Source organism: Strongylocentrotus purpuratus, unplaced genomic scaffold (genome assembly GCF_000002235.5).
Source record: "Strongylocentrotus purpuratus isolate Spur 01 unplaced genomic scaffold, Spur_5.0 spur5_scaffold_16, whole genome shotgun sequence".
NCBI classification, from domain to species: Eukaryota; Metazoa; Echinodermata; class Echinoidea; order Camarodonta; family Strongylocentrotidae; genus Strongylocentrotus; species Strongylocentrotus purpuratus.
Genome location: NW_022145601.1, coordinates 17,878,006 through 17,897,012, shown reverse-complemented (window position 1 = coordinate 17,897,012; position 19,007 = coordinate 17,878,006).

Genomic DNA, 19,007 nt, shown 5'->3' with positions numbered 1-19,007 from the left:
TTTTCTCATGACTGCTACGAAAGTAAATGAACGTTTGAACAAATTGATTGGCGTCCTATCCGAGGAACTTGGTTAAGAAATGGTGCCTTACTATCTTACTTAAAGAGCACTAACTTATCAAACTTCTCACACCATAGTATAAATAAACAATATATTCAATGCAACTGAGATATGACAAGCATGTTTCCTGATAATGAAATACCTTACAATCAATATTCAGCACACGTGTGAAGCTCTGATAACCTGACAACATTCATGTAATAGGCAATATTCCAAACTAGTCTTTCTTAATAAAGTCAGAATGTTTTGTTCGAGAGAATTAGTGAGGTTCTGGATCAAAAAATTATATGTTAACATATTTCATGCTTTAGATGAGAGTGACATAAATAGGATTTTGCACTTATAAGGCTTAACTTTTGATTCATTGGACAACGCTAACTACGCGTTTGGGATATCATTTGAAAGTGTGCTAAGGGTATACTGAATAGAAAAAGGCTCATTTGTATTTCAAAACATATCTCATAATCCCGTTTAAAGCAAGTCGCCATTAGTGTAATGATCCATAAACCATTAATACTTTACATTCCCCGGCTATGCTATAAAACGTCAAACGGCTTCAGGAACAAAGCGACGCATTTCTTTAAAAATGAATAACTGGATTGATGTTAGAGACATGGGATATGAATTCTTTAAGGTATTGGCGGTTATCTTGTACTTTTGCGGTTGAAAGGAAACGCAGCTTATCCCGATGAACGAACGAAGAAAGGTAATATATTCTCTCATAATGTAATGGCAGCATGAAAGTGGCTTTTGCCAATTCAAAAGATACTTAGCGGTGTTAATCACACCCAAGCGCACGGAATATTTGTGGACTGATGGATTTGAAAGTACCAAAAGCGTTTTAATCGCCCAGCAAGATAGATGGAACATTTCACGTCACTCACCCTTTTTGCAAATACCTTTACCATCAGCATTGTTGTACAAAGCATTTCATTTTGAATGAACATTCGTTAGATTACATATCCGATTCTTTGATACGGTTAGGCAAGTGATGTATGATCATTGTAGAAGTCACCCTTTTCCGTTGTTGCACGGAATCATAACGATTAAACTGATATAATTATAGTCTTCATTAAAAGAAGGGGAAGCACGATAGGAGATCTGTCGTTTCCATTGGTCATCATTGCTTTCCGGTTCAAAAAAAGATTTGGAGACAAAAATTCAATTTGTCCGAGTTGCCCAAAGATGAGATGAAAGGGTAAAGCCACAAATATTCAACGTGTAGGGTTTTTCACCTCCGCCTGATAATTCTAAAACCAGGGTTATTTTTTTACATAATATGATTTCAATTTACGAGGGGTGCATATATTAGAATGCAATACTCCCCCTACCATAATAGCTAAATATGCTGTACTATGTATGTGATGAAGTGTAGGGTATTTCTCCAGCCCCCCCCCCGGCAACACCCTAAAATAGAAGATTACCTTTATTTACAATCTATTTTTTTTTAATATAAATAAAAACAAATAGTTATTGATCTTTATCCAAATGGTAGTATGGCTCTAGATCTGAAACATGGTTTATCAATGCAACCACAGTAAATCAGACATAGTGAATATCATGCTTATCAACACTTCTGAAAACACACATCGTTTACGACATTTTTCGTTTACATAAAAGAATGCACGTAACATACCTGTTCTTGCATTTGTGGAAAATCTTCTTCTTGCAGTTCCATGACAGGCAGGCCAAGGTCTAGCGTCCTCCCCGCTGCTACGGCCAGAATGGCGGCCAGTATTGCGAGGTAACACGTTGTGAGATTCATGGTGTCTGTTTAAAAATGTCCTTTCGATATGGGTAGGTAAGACTTTGAAACCAAGTCAGTTTCTTTCTCCTCTTCAATGCCGATGTCAGGGCTGTGTTTACCCGCTAAGCTACCCCGTATGAAGATGTTCAGTTGTCCAGTTCACGGTGAAAAGGGGAAGCGAGAGTTCTAAACGTTTGCTCGCGGGGTTTCTTCGGCGCGTCGGCGTTTTTGTCGTTCAGCAAGTTTTGACCAATAGCGAGGCGGGAGCAGAGCGTAATACGGCCACTTTGAGATCGTGCGTACTATTGAAGAGAATGTGGCGCTCCGCAGATATTTTATATAAGGACCTCGCGCCGGAATTGAATCCACGCTGAGTTTACTTCAGTGGAAGATGTACACGGAGGAGTCATTAGGGGGCGTGAGTTAGAATACCAACACACAGTTTTGGAGTGACACCTGTTAATTTTGCTTTGAACGTGAGATCGTGAAATGCGCTGTCCATCACGAGTGTAGACACGCCCATTGTTTTCAGAACCACTAGTTAATGACGTTCAACGTACGTCAGCATGTGCAGTTGATCGACTTGAGGGGGAAAATAAGAGAGAGAATATTCACTCTTTGTAATTTGTTGAGGGGTTTAGCGGCCCGCTCAGATTTATGTAATGAAGTTCGGTTGCATGCTCAGAATACCAAGCATAGTCATTATGGTATACGAACGACCAAGTTCAGTAGACGTAATAAAAACAATTTTGAAGAAGTGATCATTTTTCTTTATTTATTTGTTGCCTGTGGGTCTTTTGTTTTTCTATTTGTGGAGATGGAATATTCCACTGTATGACGTAAGCATCTTAATTTGCTTATCATAATTCATCGTATGCATCCTATCAATCATTGTTTATTCATCACGTCATTGGCGAAATTCGAATGAGTATATCAGTTTTCCCGGGCCGGCATATGAAATAACCGAAATGGAAACAACTCACAATTGGTTGATAAATATATTGATGTAATAGTAATAACAATAATAATAGGCCTAATCTTTTAAAGTCCACTCCAAATTTTATTTTATTGAGTTAAACCGAAAACGGACATTCTTTTTGCCGGCAGCCACTGAGCAGCGCCAGATCGACGTTGCTCTATCCCTTATTGTTGAACGCCAAACAAGGTAGCAGCAACTCCCGTCTTTTAACGTCTTTTGATATGCGGCCGGGGTTCGAACCCACGATCTCCCGGTTGTGAGGCGGACGCTCTACTGACTGAGCCAACACACCGGTATAAGTCATGATATTATAGATGAATTATTTCCTCCTATTGTGGACTAAAAACTAAATCATGACAATGGGGGGGGGGGGGGGTGGCCACTCCCTGACGATTTCAAATGATAAGTTATAACGGCTTTTCAACATGACACATAAAATGCTTTGAATTGTATACTGATTGTGGTGCGACGCTATACCTGCAAAATAAAGAAACAATTACCCGACTTAGATAATATCACGGTTTCGATTATAAATTATTTCAAAAATGAAAAGTATAATGCAGATTCGAATTGTAGAAATAATAAATTCACAAGAAAATGGTTTCAATTCGGGAATTTGTTTATATGAAATGATGTTTTCTTTCAATGAATATCAGAAATACATTATTGAAAATTTGTTAGTTTTCTGTTAACTCAACAGTTCAACAAATACTTGTATCTTGAGTCGTTAATTTTGTGTATGTTATACATGTATGATACCTTGAATATATATTTGTTAAGTTGTTGCAAATTAAAAATCAATAAAATCCCTGTGGAAGGAAAACTATGGAAACAAACAAAAAATAAGAAAAATAAATCTTTTATTATTATTTCAATTATTCTTATCATTATTATCGTTATTCTTCTAATTATTAGTATAAATATCATTATTGCAATAATTATCGTCATCACCATCATCATCATCTTCTTTTTATCTGGTAAAACTGAAGATACGGGCCAAATTATAGAAAGAGAAAAATGAATGAAGGGTGATTGAGCATATAGGGCAATTTAATTAGAATATGAATCTGTCTTGACGAAATCGAAGGAGGCACGTATTAGTATTCAATGATTCTGATATATTTTTCAACCATTCATAAACTTAATTAAAGAAAGACCCAATAACAACGGACATATGCTTACGAATATCCTTGTAAAATGCATATTTCATGACCGGAAATGAGAATGCATGAGCGAAGACTTTCCTGAAATGTTAAAATACAAATTCATCCAGTTGGCAGGTCGCTTCTTCATTTCTCTCCTAATTTCGGGATTAAATTAGCAAGGTCACGAGTTATATAAGCCAAAGACATTTCGATCTAATTAGTGACTTTCTAATGAGGGGAATTCTTCTCTGTAAAGGGAAACAATGCTACTGACCAGCCTGTAATGAGTATGCGCAACAACGTTTTGCCATGCTCTGATGGTGCATTTGTGCAGTATTCAAAGCTGATAATCATTTAATTTGTTTTATTCACAATTTCCACTCTGCATTGTGTATTCCAATGGATATTTGTTGTACGGCTACGTTGTGTATGATGAAAGCGTCAACTCAGGTTGTGCGTATGACGACCCATTTTTTTCTCTGTTTTATAAGAGTTAAGGAAAGACTTTTATTTCATTGAATTGTAAAATGTTTCGTTTGACTCAACAAAATAGCCTCCGAGGTCTAAAACGGTTTTTTAAAGTCTATGTATGAATTTATTTTATCGTATACATGCTAAAAAGTTTGTATAATTATGTATGACGATGCATGTTGAAAATAAATGAACATCAAATCAATACGATGTTCTTAAACTGCATCTTGATAAAAAAATGGAGCAGCAAAAGGTTACGATGCCATGCAAGTCATAATGCGTACCCTTCAATTAAATGTTCCATTTTCATTAGTGTTTGTATTCTAAATAACACGGAGACACTTGATTCAGCAAATGTCTGTTTTTTCTCCACGTATAGATTTCCACATTCTCTTCAATTTAAAGAGCTTGTCAATTTTACAAGGTTGTACTGTCACAACAAGGGAAATATGAGCCCTTGGGAAACTGATCAAAATATCCTGCTCAATTTTTCCACAAAAGGTTGATTTTTTTCTTTTCGTCAGTCGGTATTGACCTTCGTTGTATCTCTGGCTATTCAGAAATCAATGCCTAGATCGGCATCTAATTTAACATTGTCAAAGCAAATTGAAATGACGAGAAAATTGACGGTAGAAACGCTAAATCATGAAGTATTTATTTTCTACAGTTTTTGATAGGTCTTTTTTAAAGTGACTCGGTAACATTGCCTCAGATTCTGAAACAAAATCCTGGATTTAGCTCATGTTGCAATCATAATTATAAACATTTAGGTCAGTCAGTAATCCCATGACTTTTACAATCCGAGCGCCTGTCTGACTATCAAGATATTTATGATTTGAAATCGAGATTTCATTTTTCGTTTTCCTAACGGTTTTTATAATACTAGTCTATTGGGTAAAATGAGTATGGTAAAACCGGTCACTCAAAGATTTTTACATTTTTTAAGGCACTTCATGATCATTTTGAAGCAAATTCTTTTTAGTGCTTTAATCTACCACCATATCTCAGATACTGATAACACGTAGGGCCATGCATCTCAGATTTAACATTGTTAAGCGATTCCTTTTAATAACGTTAGCCGTTATCCATTTAATAGAGGAGACATAACCTGCGCTACTATCTTCTATTGCAAACCACGTTGCATAAAACAAAAATAACATTAACAGATCACACATTTGCATACGCAGGTCCAAAAGTGGGGAATAACTTACCACTAGACATTAGAAAATCCACCATCATTGATATTTTTTAATGAAAACTAGAGACACGTCTTTTCATTTGACTTAATCTAGTACATAATGAGTATATCAGGAGCTCCTGCAGCGCAGAAGAATGTACTTGAATAGAGTCCAATTTATAAATGTATTTTATTAGTAGTAGTAATATTATTATAATTATTATTAATACTACTGTTATCATTATTATTCTTATTATTTTTATTATTGTTAGTAGTATTATCATTATTATTATAATAATAATAATAATAATACTCAGTTTATATATAGCGCTTATCACTAGGCGCTTCCAAACTTGGAGAATATTACCCCGACTTTAGCTGTGCTTCCATTGCGGCCATTACTATTATTGTTATTATCATTATAATTATTATTATCATTGTTATTATCATTATTATTATCATTATTATTATTATTATTATCATTATTATTATTATTATTATTATTATTATTATTATTATTATTATTAATGGTTCAGAGGCAGGGCATTGGCAAACCAGGATGTCCTGGATTCAAAACCAAGCCGATACGTTGGTTCTCTTTGGTAAGACAGTAATCCTCATTACCAAAAGTCCATAGGAAAGGACTTAAAGCCGTCGGTCCCCTGGTTGCAGTCAGGTAAAACAAATCAAATTAAACAATCAAACCACATACGATCAAATAATATGTTATAATAAGAAATCCAAAGGTGAAGCATGAAGTAGTTCTGTCTTTGCATCTTTCCGAAGCCAGTTATCCGTGAGGTCGTTTTATCATACTGCTCCTGTTTTTCCCCATCTCTGACTGGATCAAGAGGAAGGATTACGGGCGGATCGTCGCAAGAAATAAAACGCGGGATACGTGGTTGACGCACACCCAATGCGCCATTCCCAGCTTGATTCTACTCCAGAATTAAGACCCGGGTTAGGAAGGTTCCCGCTCGGGTTTCGAGGTGAGGCTTTGAGTGGCTTGACAGGGACGGTATTAATTATTTCATGAGAGCGATGAGAGATAAAAGGGAATGATTGAAACCTAAGAGGACCTTAAGATAATACATTTGGACGAGGGAAGTCGGTGCTGAGTTGGATTGCAGAAAGTTCTAAGTTTGATAGATAAGCGCGCACATACCTCATATGTAATACGAGAACCCGATAGACAATGCTGGAAAAAAAAGCAACCGTGCGGTTACTTCTGACCTCATCTAATTGTTTTCTCGTGAGATAGAATATCGATCTGCAGTTGCCATTGGTGATTTGATAACTCTATCTCAGAAAAATGTTTGCCTGTTTTTACCATCAACTACTCTCCCTATTCGTTTACATAAATGTGAAGATTTGCATTCGAATACGATACATTCAAGGCCTTACTGTTCAACGAAATTTTCTTTTTCTTTGATTTTTTTTTAGCAAGAAGTCAAATATATACTACAACCATAAGATTTTGTATTGTGTATTTTGTTTTGTTTGTGTAAAGACAGAATGTATTATTTTAATTATCAACTATGTTATCTCAGGGACGTTGCGCTTCAAACATTTTTCGTGTATGCACTGTTCGTACTATGTTAAATATCTCAATGTAACCCACTGAATTTTATTATATGTAAACAATTATTTTACATGGTGAATAAATAAAACAAACAAACAAACATAACAATATGTATTCTTATCTTTTTTACAGAAAACTAAAAAGTCGTCATTATTCCTTGTACTAATACATATTAGTATAAATATGACAAATTAACAATTTACCGAGTTGGAACAGAACTTCCCTAAAAGCATACTTAAGCCAATATTTGAGCTGGGATATATGAGTCGACCATGCACTTTAACAATTATAATCAAATACTAACTGTTAAGATAAATACTTAAAGGCACACTGTCCTACGTGTAGCTACTTGCTCCCTCTTTATAGAAAACTTCTCCAATCGGTGCCTGTTGGTCCCCCATGATCCTCTTTTTCTTATGTTAAATGAGAGCTGAGTTAATGAGATAGCCACCTGTCACAGTGACCTCGCTGGCTCGCTGGGTGGTCTTATCCCTTCTAGCTGAAGTAGTAAAGCCTGTCTAAAAAGGGACTTGGTAACATTGTTCAGATGAGAGATAGTGGTGCTAAGGTAGTGACCTCAATGCTAGATGTATAATTAAAGATAATCTGAAAAATTGAGTGAAAACGGACCATTATTCATGGTACAAATTGGGAAAAACTCATTTAATCGATTCCTTACTTCTCCCAACTATATTATTACAATTTAGTTACATTTTAGGTGAGTGGAATTCGTCACAAAGCAATACAATGGCTCTACATTCCATTCCAGACATTTAATTGTTGACAGATTTTTTTATAGACTGTTTTATGTCTTTTTTCATGGAAAAACGGTTAGGAAAATTCAAAAATGGTTGGGAGAATTTACTGTTAATCACTGTTAGAGAGTGTCATACATCGACTCCTTCAAAGAAAACCATAGATATCTTCGTGGTTTGAGAATTTTTGTCAGGACTTTTTGCATGTCAGAGGGTTAGTACAGTAAAAGGAATATAGTAAGTAACATTTTATACAAAATTTAAGCAATTTTTTCATCAACCTTCAACAACGTTACCAAGTCACTTTAAGATATACGGACTCAATCACACATTGTGACCTTTCTGATATGAGAGTATATAGTCCCGCAATCCATCAAAACAAAAAGAAACATGAAACAAAAACAATTATATCTTCCATAGAAACCAGAGGATACACTGACAACAGATGTTTTACACTTTTTTCACACTAGATTCTTTCCAACTATACACCTGACATTCTCCCTCTCAGCGACGACACGACGATAGTACACGAGCTACTGGTGGAGACATCTGCTTTTGAATGTTCAAGAGTTGGATCGTGTTAAGTTCGAATACCAACGTGTTCGTTTGAAGTGCACAACCGAGGGGACGTTCCCACTTCTAAGGTAAGATACATTTTCTGCCAAGTATGATAACAATTCATGAAGCGTTCATCTGTTCACGTTGTCAAAATGATGTATAAATGAGTAGAGATATATATAGATAATTAAACAAATAAATTCCACATGATATGATAAAGTAACAATATTAATATACTACTAGTACTAGTTGCAGTACAATTAGGGTTAGTAGTGGTAGTAGTAGCAGTAATAATGATGATGATGGTGATGTTGATGATGATGTCAATGATAATAACAATAATAGTATACAAGTACAAGTAATAATGACAAAAACAATAAGTATTAAAAGAATAATAATAATAGTGATGACAATAATAGTAATAACAATAACAATACTGATAATACAATAAGAAGAAGAATAACGAAACAAAACAGTAATATTGACAATGATAATACTTTTTGTTTACCAAAGGAAGTCTCAATGATATTAATACTATTTTGGCCCTGTAAGTCTGAAACCATATTATTATCTAGATTCTCGCAAACCTACTATGAAAAGGCGCTGAAGAATTCCAGGAATTTCTTTCAACCTAGTATACCCATTTACTTCTTAACCACCGGGACAGAGATTTGCAAATGTAGATCGATGTCTTGCCATAGGATATGAGTGCCGTTGCAGGGATTCGAACACCGCACCTTGTGATTCATAGTCCCGCGACTTACCGACTAGACCGCGACAGACACACACCCACACACAGCTACGCCTGTTATATCATATTCAACAAAATGTGGGACACACCCACAAAGAGCTACGCCTATTATATCATATTCAACAAAATGTGGGACACACCCACAAACAGCTACGCCTATTATATCATATTCAACCAAATGTGGGACACACCCACACACAGCTACGCCTATTATATCATATTCAACAACATGTGGGACACACCCACACACAGCTACGCCTGTTATATCATATTCAACAAAATGTGGGACACACCTACACACAGCTACGCCTATTATATCATATTCAGCAAAATAATGTGGAAAGACCCTTTTGAAAAATGTTGAACATTCAAATGTAGCACTATTATTGGTAATGTGTAAAAAGAAAGTTACGTTCAACTTTTGGTTAGGGATTCATTCACTTTTGTTGAATATTATATATACCTTTACAAATATACATATATGTGGGAATGTGCGTGCGTGAGTGTGTGTGTTTGTGGGTGTGTGTGTGGGGGGTGTAAGACGTGTGAAACGGGGATAATCATATGTATACATAACTTCCAAATGAGAAAACACTGGCAACTGTGGATATCCCCAATATAGCTAATTCTCTTAGTTTTGCTAATTTTGGTAAAAGTGACCCGAGAGGAGATTACTACCCATTTTCTGGAAGAGTTCCTAGACATCTACATGATACTTTGCGTATCATATGAGATTTTAAAATTCTGATGAATGAACAGCGCCTAGTAAACTCTCACATAAAATCAAGAGGCTAAATTCTTGTTATTATTTGACAAATGTAATTTTATTCATTTATCTGGCGTTACATGTATCAAAGAAAAGGAATCTGTATAAAACACCTCAAATTCCAATATCCCAAATTCCATAGTTATAGATAGTTAAAGAGAAATATCCCCATTTGGCACGTTTTACCAGTATGTATGTGTGTGTGTAATTGAATACTAAGGGTTGTTTCGCGATGATTAGACAAATCAACAGTTGCGTGATGTGGCAATGTGAACAAGCCTTTGAAGAGCGTCTTTGAAGCCTCACTTCCTTTCTTCCATCGAAAAAGACTCGGATCTATCCGGTCTCTTGTCACCGATCGATAGCTCACATTCTGAAGTCTCGTTAAGCGATCGGTATTAAAAGTTGAATGTCGGTGCTTCCCACAAATCACGTCGCGACATCGATCGATAGCAAACAATATGCGACAGCTTCAAAAAGATATCTCTGGGAATCGACAAGAAGTCATGTTCGGTCTACTTGACGAGCTCGTGTGAAAGAGAAGCGACGAGATCGATCCGTTTATGTTAGCTCCGATGGGGATAAATTGTTTGAACGGTTATGAGCGGCTTTACCAGCTAAATGTACGTACGAGAGAAAAACTTGACGTCGAGGTTAGGAAAACGACCAAAGAGCCCTTTCATCTTCATCAGTCATTTATGATCAACGTTCAAGTTCTTGAATTAATCCTTTATGAGCTATAAAAAGGGACATTGCGTTCGTCTCTACAATAAAGCAGAAATAGGATTCTTGCCATTTACCCCGATGAGTGCAAGACGAAAAACCTTCGTGTGTCTGTATACGTTGTTATTCTTCGAAAATGAAAAGGCTGAACCATAATATGCCTTGAGTCTTCTTTAACTGCGTTTTGCACACGAGGCGTTATTTCGATTAGATTACTTGAACCTACTCTTATCAAGCTTATGGATATAATTAGCACATGTGTCAGAAAATCCAGCGCACCGTTAGCAATCATTCGCTTTCCATTTACTTTCTGTAAGATATAACGCAGACATGACGTGCCAGAGACCGCGCCAGTCGCTGACGTAGTACTACGTCAGTAAATTTACGCATCAATTAAATTAAATTTAATTCCAACCTTTCAAATTAAACATTAAAAATCAATTCTAAACATTTACAACAAACGTAGAAATACATATTGGAAACAGAGGGGTCCACTAAAAAGCAATCATTGAACAACTCAATTGATACTTAAGAATAATGAGTAATTGTTTTAAAAGTCCGTAACTACAAAAGGAAGTACAAAATAGGGGGAAAGGGGGATGCTAACTGAGACGGGAACGAGAGAAGACAGTACTTAACATGACAAAGCTAGAAGAACACGGTCATAATACAAAGAGTAGACAATGCCAAAAAAGAAGTGAGAGATCGTGTAAAAACGGGCAATTAATGTCTGGTAAAAAAGAGTTCATCTATTTGAGATCGTGTTCCAGTGTTTTTTAAATATCTGATGTGTCACGTAAAGAGGTTTAAATAACCAGAGTGTCCAGCTTTCAATGTCTTATTTTTTTTAAGGATACTGTCGTTGCTCCACAAACGAAAATATGAAGAAAAGAAAAAAAACCTTTCCAAATAATGGCAATGCGACATACAAGCAATTACGGATTCGATTCACTTGACGAAGCTGTACATCGTACGGTAGTTGCACGGTACCTCTACGTTGCCTCTACGAACCTGAAGGGTTCTTGCACGTAAGGGGAGGTGTGTCCGTGGGGAGGGTGCAAGATGTCCGTGGAAGATCGTAAGAACTACCCCACCGCAGCTTCGGACACTCACGTGCAAAAGAAGCCTGGTGATTTGTCTCCATAGCATCTCAAGGTGGCGCGATTGCTCAGTGGTGCGTAGAGCAGTGGTCTCGTAAGTGTGAGGTTCCGGGTTCGAAACCACGTCGACACGCTAGAGCCATTTGATAAGGCATTAATCCCTACTACCAAATCCCTCGGAGAGGACTTACAGCCCTTTGTACCCTCGGCTGTTTAGTTACAAGCAAAGACATGATTTCCTAGCAGACAATTAAAACAAGAAAAAACATATACGACAAATTTTGGGGAATTCGGGGAAATGGTTAGTTCGACGGAATTTCTGATCCTATAGCAGGTCAACTGGAAAGTTTACGAATACAAAATAATGGTATTGGGTCAAATAACCACGGTTGACAAATTGAACCCTAATTGTTTTCAGCATTTCATCTTTATTCTCAACCCAAAGGGGACTGTCATAGTGGTCATGGACTTTTACTAAAAGAGATTACCTTTTCCCATATAAATTGAAAGGAAATCATATTTCTGCTAAAGTCTCATTGATGAGTATATGATCAATATTGACACTAAAACCTTTCCAGTTAAAACAAAGTCCACTTCAAAATTCATTTTCAATTTCTGTAAAAATCTAATGGACTTGTTAGAGTAACAAAAAAAACAAAAAAACTTCGGACACTTTTGTAATCGTATCTCAAAATAATTTTCAAGAATCATAAATTTACTCAAGCGTAAAAAGAAAATCACTACTTGATGAATATATAGCTGGGTTAAATATTATTTTAGAATATTTATATAATTATGTTTATATTCTTGATATTCTATTCACAATTTGTAATCTAATGTAAACATAATTGTATTTTATCAAATCGATTTTTAATGTTATGCATTTGTATGTATCAATCTTTTGTAATTTCAATTTGTTTCAGCCTCTGGCTGCTATTTTGAATGTACGTTTTGATCAATATACCACATCAAATCAAATATATATATATTATCATTTTGACTTGTATGTATAAGATTGAGGTTAATTAATACAAATATTTATGAGGGAATGGACAATCTGATAAAAAAAAAAAAACATTTGAGGACAATATTTGCGATAAGTTGAAGTGGAATTGGTAAAAGTAATTTTGTTCTCTTTCTCAGATCTAACGTATTTGTAATGTATTTATTTATTGATGGGATTTACATAATATAGTTTGAGCTACATTATGCACTTATCTCTATTCTTTGACTGAAATTCTGCGAGTTGTACCAGCATGCCTTTCTCCATTTAATATGAAGAAAAGGGATAAATATTAATAGATTAGAAGCCCATTAGAAGTCAGGAAATCACCATCAGTCTGTGAATATCTTTAAATCAAAACTGAAAGCACGTCTTTTCAATTAACTATACATCTAAGCATATCAGGAGCTCTTTTAGCGCAGTAGCATATAGTTTCTGCGCTCTATAATTATTGTAATATTGATTTAAATGAAAAATTTCACTTTAGTTGTCTCTCGCGCACTGCCTCTGTCTGCCTTTCTGTGTCTACCCCTCCTTATATCTCTCTGTCTCTCTGTCTCTGTCTCTCTCTCTCTTTCTCTCTCCCTCTCTCTCTAACACATCCCTTATTTTCAATTTCGGTTTCTGTGGCATACGGTTTATCCTTCAACATTCAATTTGATCAATCTGTAAGAATAAGCTTAGCATTCAAATCCGTAGGCAGTGACCATAGAATATGCCACGAATATATTCTATGTCTGCCAAGTCGGCTTTTCACACTCATAGGGCATCGTGCATCATAGGCCTTGCAACCATTCAACTAATAATGTCTGTTATCTCCAGGTTCTGAAAAGCAGATAATTCCTGCATTGAGCGTCCGTTTTGCTCATATTCCTCCCTCCCCTCTCTCTCTCTCTCTCTCTCTCTCTCTCTCTATTGCTCTCTCTCTCTCTCTCTCTCTCTCTCTCTCTCTCTCTCTCAATCTCTTTCCCTTCCCCGCTTCTTCTTCCTATTCTTGTCTAGCTGTTCCTATGTCTTTCTTTAGCTGTGTACAATATACACGCGCAAATGCAAAAACACACGGATACGCCCGTCCGCCCCTAACCCCTCTCTGTTTCTCTCACAACGACCCTCTCTCGCTTCTCTTTCTCTTTCACTGAGTCTACCTCTTGCTCTTTCCCTCTGATTCAGAGTTTTCTTCCTTACTTTCTTTATCTATCTATCTATCTATCTAACTATCATTTCTCTGTCTCTTTCTCAATGTTTTTCTACAGGCCTACGTCACTTTCTGTCCTCACGTTTAAAGATTTCTCTTTGTCTCTTTTACTCTTTCTCTCTATTCCTCTCATTACTCTCTCTATCTCTCTCTCTCACTTTCTCTCTCACACACTCTCTATCCAAATCTTTCTTTCTCCCTCTTCCTCCCATGACTCTCTCCCCCTCTCTCTCTCTCTCTCTCCCTCTCTCTCTCTCTCTCTCTCTCTCTTTCTCTTTTCCTCTCCCAGCCCTTCTCGTTCTCCGTCTCTTTGTCTATTCATGTCTACTTTCTGCTATTCTTCCGGCATGTATCTAGTTTACCTCACCGGCATATAACCTTTCATCTTCCATTAACTCAACCCCTTGCTAGCACAGCTTTCTACAGTAAGTATGAAACCAAATATCCGATTATGATCATGTAATCACCGCCCACCATACATTTTCCTAGGTTTTGTGCCAGAGAATATATGTAGAGGGTCGAATTTCTATTCAGCAAATACCAAACAGAATTTATCGAAAGCATTTGCCACCTTCACTTTGAGGCTGTATAGCACCCGAAATTTACAATATTTATTATTTCGATTAGGTTTCCGCGCATGATTATCTTCATTAGATTATTGATAAGTGGAGTGTGAACGTAAGCTGCTACTAAAATTAGTGTGAAATTAAAAGCTAATTAATAAAGAAATTGATTTGCGGCTATTCGAAATGAATGTCGCTCTATAGTCAGGGATAAGAAGTACTAAGCGCATTATCTCCGAATGAACCTTTCCATTCTTTCAAAGAAAAACAAAACACGAATAGATCTTTTAAAGACTGCATACTGTTATTAGTTTTAACATGTTTCATAGTGATTGTTCTTCATTACTATTACTTTGCTGATATTTTCTAAACATACTATTGGTAATGAAATGTCTGGTTATGTCTGAAAAGAACAAATATATATACCAAAGCAGTTCAACTGATTCGCAATCAATCGCCACCAACCAAGGGGCATGTTTTCGGGAAACACAAGTTGTCATATTAGTTAGGCATCTTGAAGGTAAACAATATTAAAGGACCGATTACGGAGATTGCGTCATCAATACTGAAATTCTATTTAATAACTTGATGACTTATGTGTTTGAAATCTCATGGTCATATAACAGATCTATGTTTATGAAATCGTGTCAGGATTTTTATTTCTAAATGCGAAGGAGAGGGTGTGCTTTGCTTTGTTTTTGCCGAAGCGATAATAAATCGGCGACGAGATGAAAAATTGCAGTGTCCGGCAATTTCGTATTCACTGCCTACCCGCCCAAAGGCGGGCTAAACTATAATTGATTGCCGAGCTTGCAGTAGAGCGTTTGCTTGTACAACTCCCTGATCCTTACGCCGGGAGGAAAATTGCTGGGAAAAGATAGAAAACATGGGGATGAAATGAAGAAGAAATCCATACTACGTCAAAAACGTATCCCTGCTTTCATCGTTCTCGAAGTCTTTTCCCATTTTATTATATATTCATCACACCTCTCTCAGAGAACAGTTTTATTTGCTCCGGAGAAGTCTTTGGAATTTCAAAGGTGCAAGGGGCTGCCTTGACTTGTTATTGTCTCCTCCTCACAAACGTTGGAATGGTCTTTGGAAGGCATCTCGACGGGGTATGGAGAGAAGAGGGAAAGGTTGAAAGTTATTTTACTACGTTTTCAAGTCGTAGGAATTGAATTCGGCATCAAAGCGAATACGAGATGCAGAAACATAAAGGGATTTGCAATGATAGATCAGCTCAGCCTGATTATTCTCATTTCCTCTCTGCCTGTCTCTAACAATTTCTTTGCTCTTTCATTCCCTACATCGCGCTTCTCTCTCCCCTTCTCTCGTACTAATTCTCGTTATTTCTTCTCCTTTAATATATTTCGCTGAGTGTCTTTATGTCAAACAATTTCCTCGCTTCTATAACATCATGACTACCTCCCCCCTTTTTAATTTCCTTTTCTTCTTAATAGAATCATAATCCCGTCTATCCTTTCAAGTCGACCTCATTTCAGACACACCCTCGTCTGCTTGGCCATGTAATTCTTCAAATATCTTCATAACATCCTGTAAACATGCTCCAATATATATATACTGTTTATACGCATTAGATTGCCCTTTGCATTCAATATATGACATTTAAATAAACATATTATAATTGAATGTCTCATGACATATCAAATGCATATAAATGCAACAGTCTCATATTCCCGATACAATTAACTTTCTTCCACTCAATCGAATAAACCAATTTCTACTGAAAGAATTATCGTTTAGGGAATTATAAAAAAAGTGTTTTTATATAAATATATATTGTGTAGAAAAATTATGCGAAATATGCAAGATTCAGAACTTGGAGTTTAAGATTTAAAAAAATAGTATGAAATGTTATGTCACGCATGAGCGAATTCCAGCGTACGTTATGATGGTGATAATTATGGTGTTAATATAATGATGGCAATGATAACAATAATATCAATGATGCTAATAATGATTATAATAACAATAATCATAATGATGACTAGAAATAATAATATCATATTGCTTATAATAACAATAACGACGATGACGGTGTTGTAGATGATGATGATGACGTCAGGAAAAATGTACTGAGCGGCTATTTCGAAGAAAATAAAAGGACTTCCTCCTTCCTAAGTTTCAAAAAGGCAAGATGCTAAACATGTTTTTTTTTTAATGGCCTTATAGTTACTTGGCCAAAAATCTCAGCTTTGTCAAAAACAGAAGAAAAAAAAAACATGTCACGTTCAGTCACATAGTTGGGTTTTAGCGACAAGGGGATGAATTTGTTTTTCTTCCCCCCCCCCCCCCCCCTCTCGTCTTCAAATAAGAAAGAATCACGTTCGGTATGATCATTGAACCAAGCTAGCAAAACGTCTGCAATCACGATGATTAATCTTATACAGTGACTACATGACTTGCGTAGGTTTAGTCACCTTGATGACACATCTTTAGATTATAATTGCTTCTAAATATTAATTATAAAAAATTAATGTACCTCATACGTACTTCCATTTCTTGTAGTTACATTTTGATTAGATATTCTCCCAGATGGTTAGCTTTTTTAATTGAATTCCTTTACTTAATACAATGTAATGCTTACATATATTTTAGTCTTAAGGCTTGCTCAGATGAGGCGCGGCAAACCGCCACAAAAAGCTGCCGCAATTTCTTTTGCATTGTGGGGTTAATGAAAGACAAGAGCTCTGTGCTATAAGATACAGAAATGTAACACTACTACACGCCATATATTTAAAAAAACGCCATCCTAACAAAAAAAATACCGCTACGGTTTTGACGCTTCAAATCTGAACGAGCCTTTACTCCTTACGTGCAAACGTTTTGGTCTCTGATGCGCAAAATGCGCACCTTTGCTTTCTACCTGCAATCCCAAATTCAAACGACTTTACCCTTATCAATATCTTTGATTAGACATGTTATTGACATAAACAGAGAAAGGTAACCAGATAAAATACTCCTGATTATTATCATAGATATCAGTTTGTATTATCGAGGCTGCTTCAGTAATATCATAGGTTGAATAAATGAGCAACATGAACAAACAAGTAAGGGTCTTGACAATATGTTAGAATTCCAAAGCACGATAAATCCCCAGGGAACTGAGTTAATTGTATAGAAGTCAATTTGCATCGAAATCTGTGTTTGAAAAACTGTTTTGTAGTATTAACGTTTTGTTCCAGCACAATTTTACTCTGTTCTGAAAATATGAATAAAACCATTACCTCCAATCTCTTATAACATAATCTCGAAGACTTCTGCATGCGGATATTAATCCTTTTTCAGAAGTGATGATTTAAACAAATCTAAGCATTCCCAACACTAATGACCCGATCCCCGATGTTCAAAGAACATGATAAGGCGTATTGGCTCTAAAATAGCATAATATGACTGTCAGTACCACTGATTCCCAACAGATGTAACAACTTGCTGTCGAAGAGGAACTAAACGATTAATGGTATTTGAAGAAAAAAATGCAAGTTTGTGATAAAACGTGCGTTTCTAGCCTTATTTATTTCATCTTCACATTTTAAGAACTTCTTTTTCCTTACTGAGATGAGTTTACTGAATTTACTCTCGTTCAGTGTCTAAAGACAAGAAAAGAAAACCTAAACATATTTAAAGAAATCGTCGAAAACTAATCGACGATAAAGATTATGTACCAGATAACAACGAAAACGCGAAGATATATATAGAAAGTATATCGATTATAGTATATTCATTCATAAATTAGTGCACTTGTGTATAACACACAAGTGCACTAATTTATGAATGATTACATCTATAGAACACGTTCCTATCTACCATAGATTCAGAAAGCTTTTGATACGATAGACCACACAATACTGGCTAGTAAACTAAAACATTATCGAATAAGGGGACTGCCACTTCAGGGGTTTAAAGATTATTTTTATGATAGATTTCAATTTGTGAATTATGATGGCTATGGCTCATTACGAAAGATGACAACGTGGGGCGTTCCTCAGGGATCAGTGTTGGGACCTATGGAAGACGTTCATATCTACCATAGATTATAAGATAGGCTATGCCTCCGACTGCCCCTACTGATTTTGCTGCTGCTGCTACTATAGACGTATAAACATTTTAGCATCTTAATTAATTTTTACCGTCCCAAACATTTGTGTGTGTGTACAGAGTAAATCTTTTTATTTGTCATTCCCAAAGCCTGATTGGTAATCTCTTAGATATTACCGACATTGTCTTCCTCTGTTCTTTTCAGTCGTTCTGTTTTTACAAATGAATGTGCTATGTGGTCATCCCCTACACAATTTTTTTAATTCGTCTATTCTCCTTCTCATTTCGGGGATTGTATACGTGATACACCCGTATATCTTGTACCTTTTACATTCCGCCCATCAGTTGTATCATGAATGGTTAGCTGTAG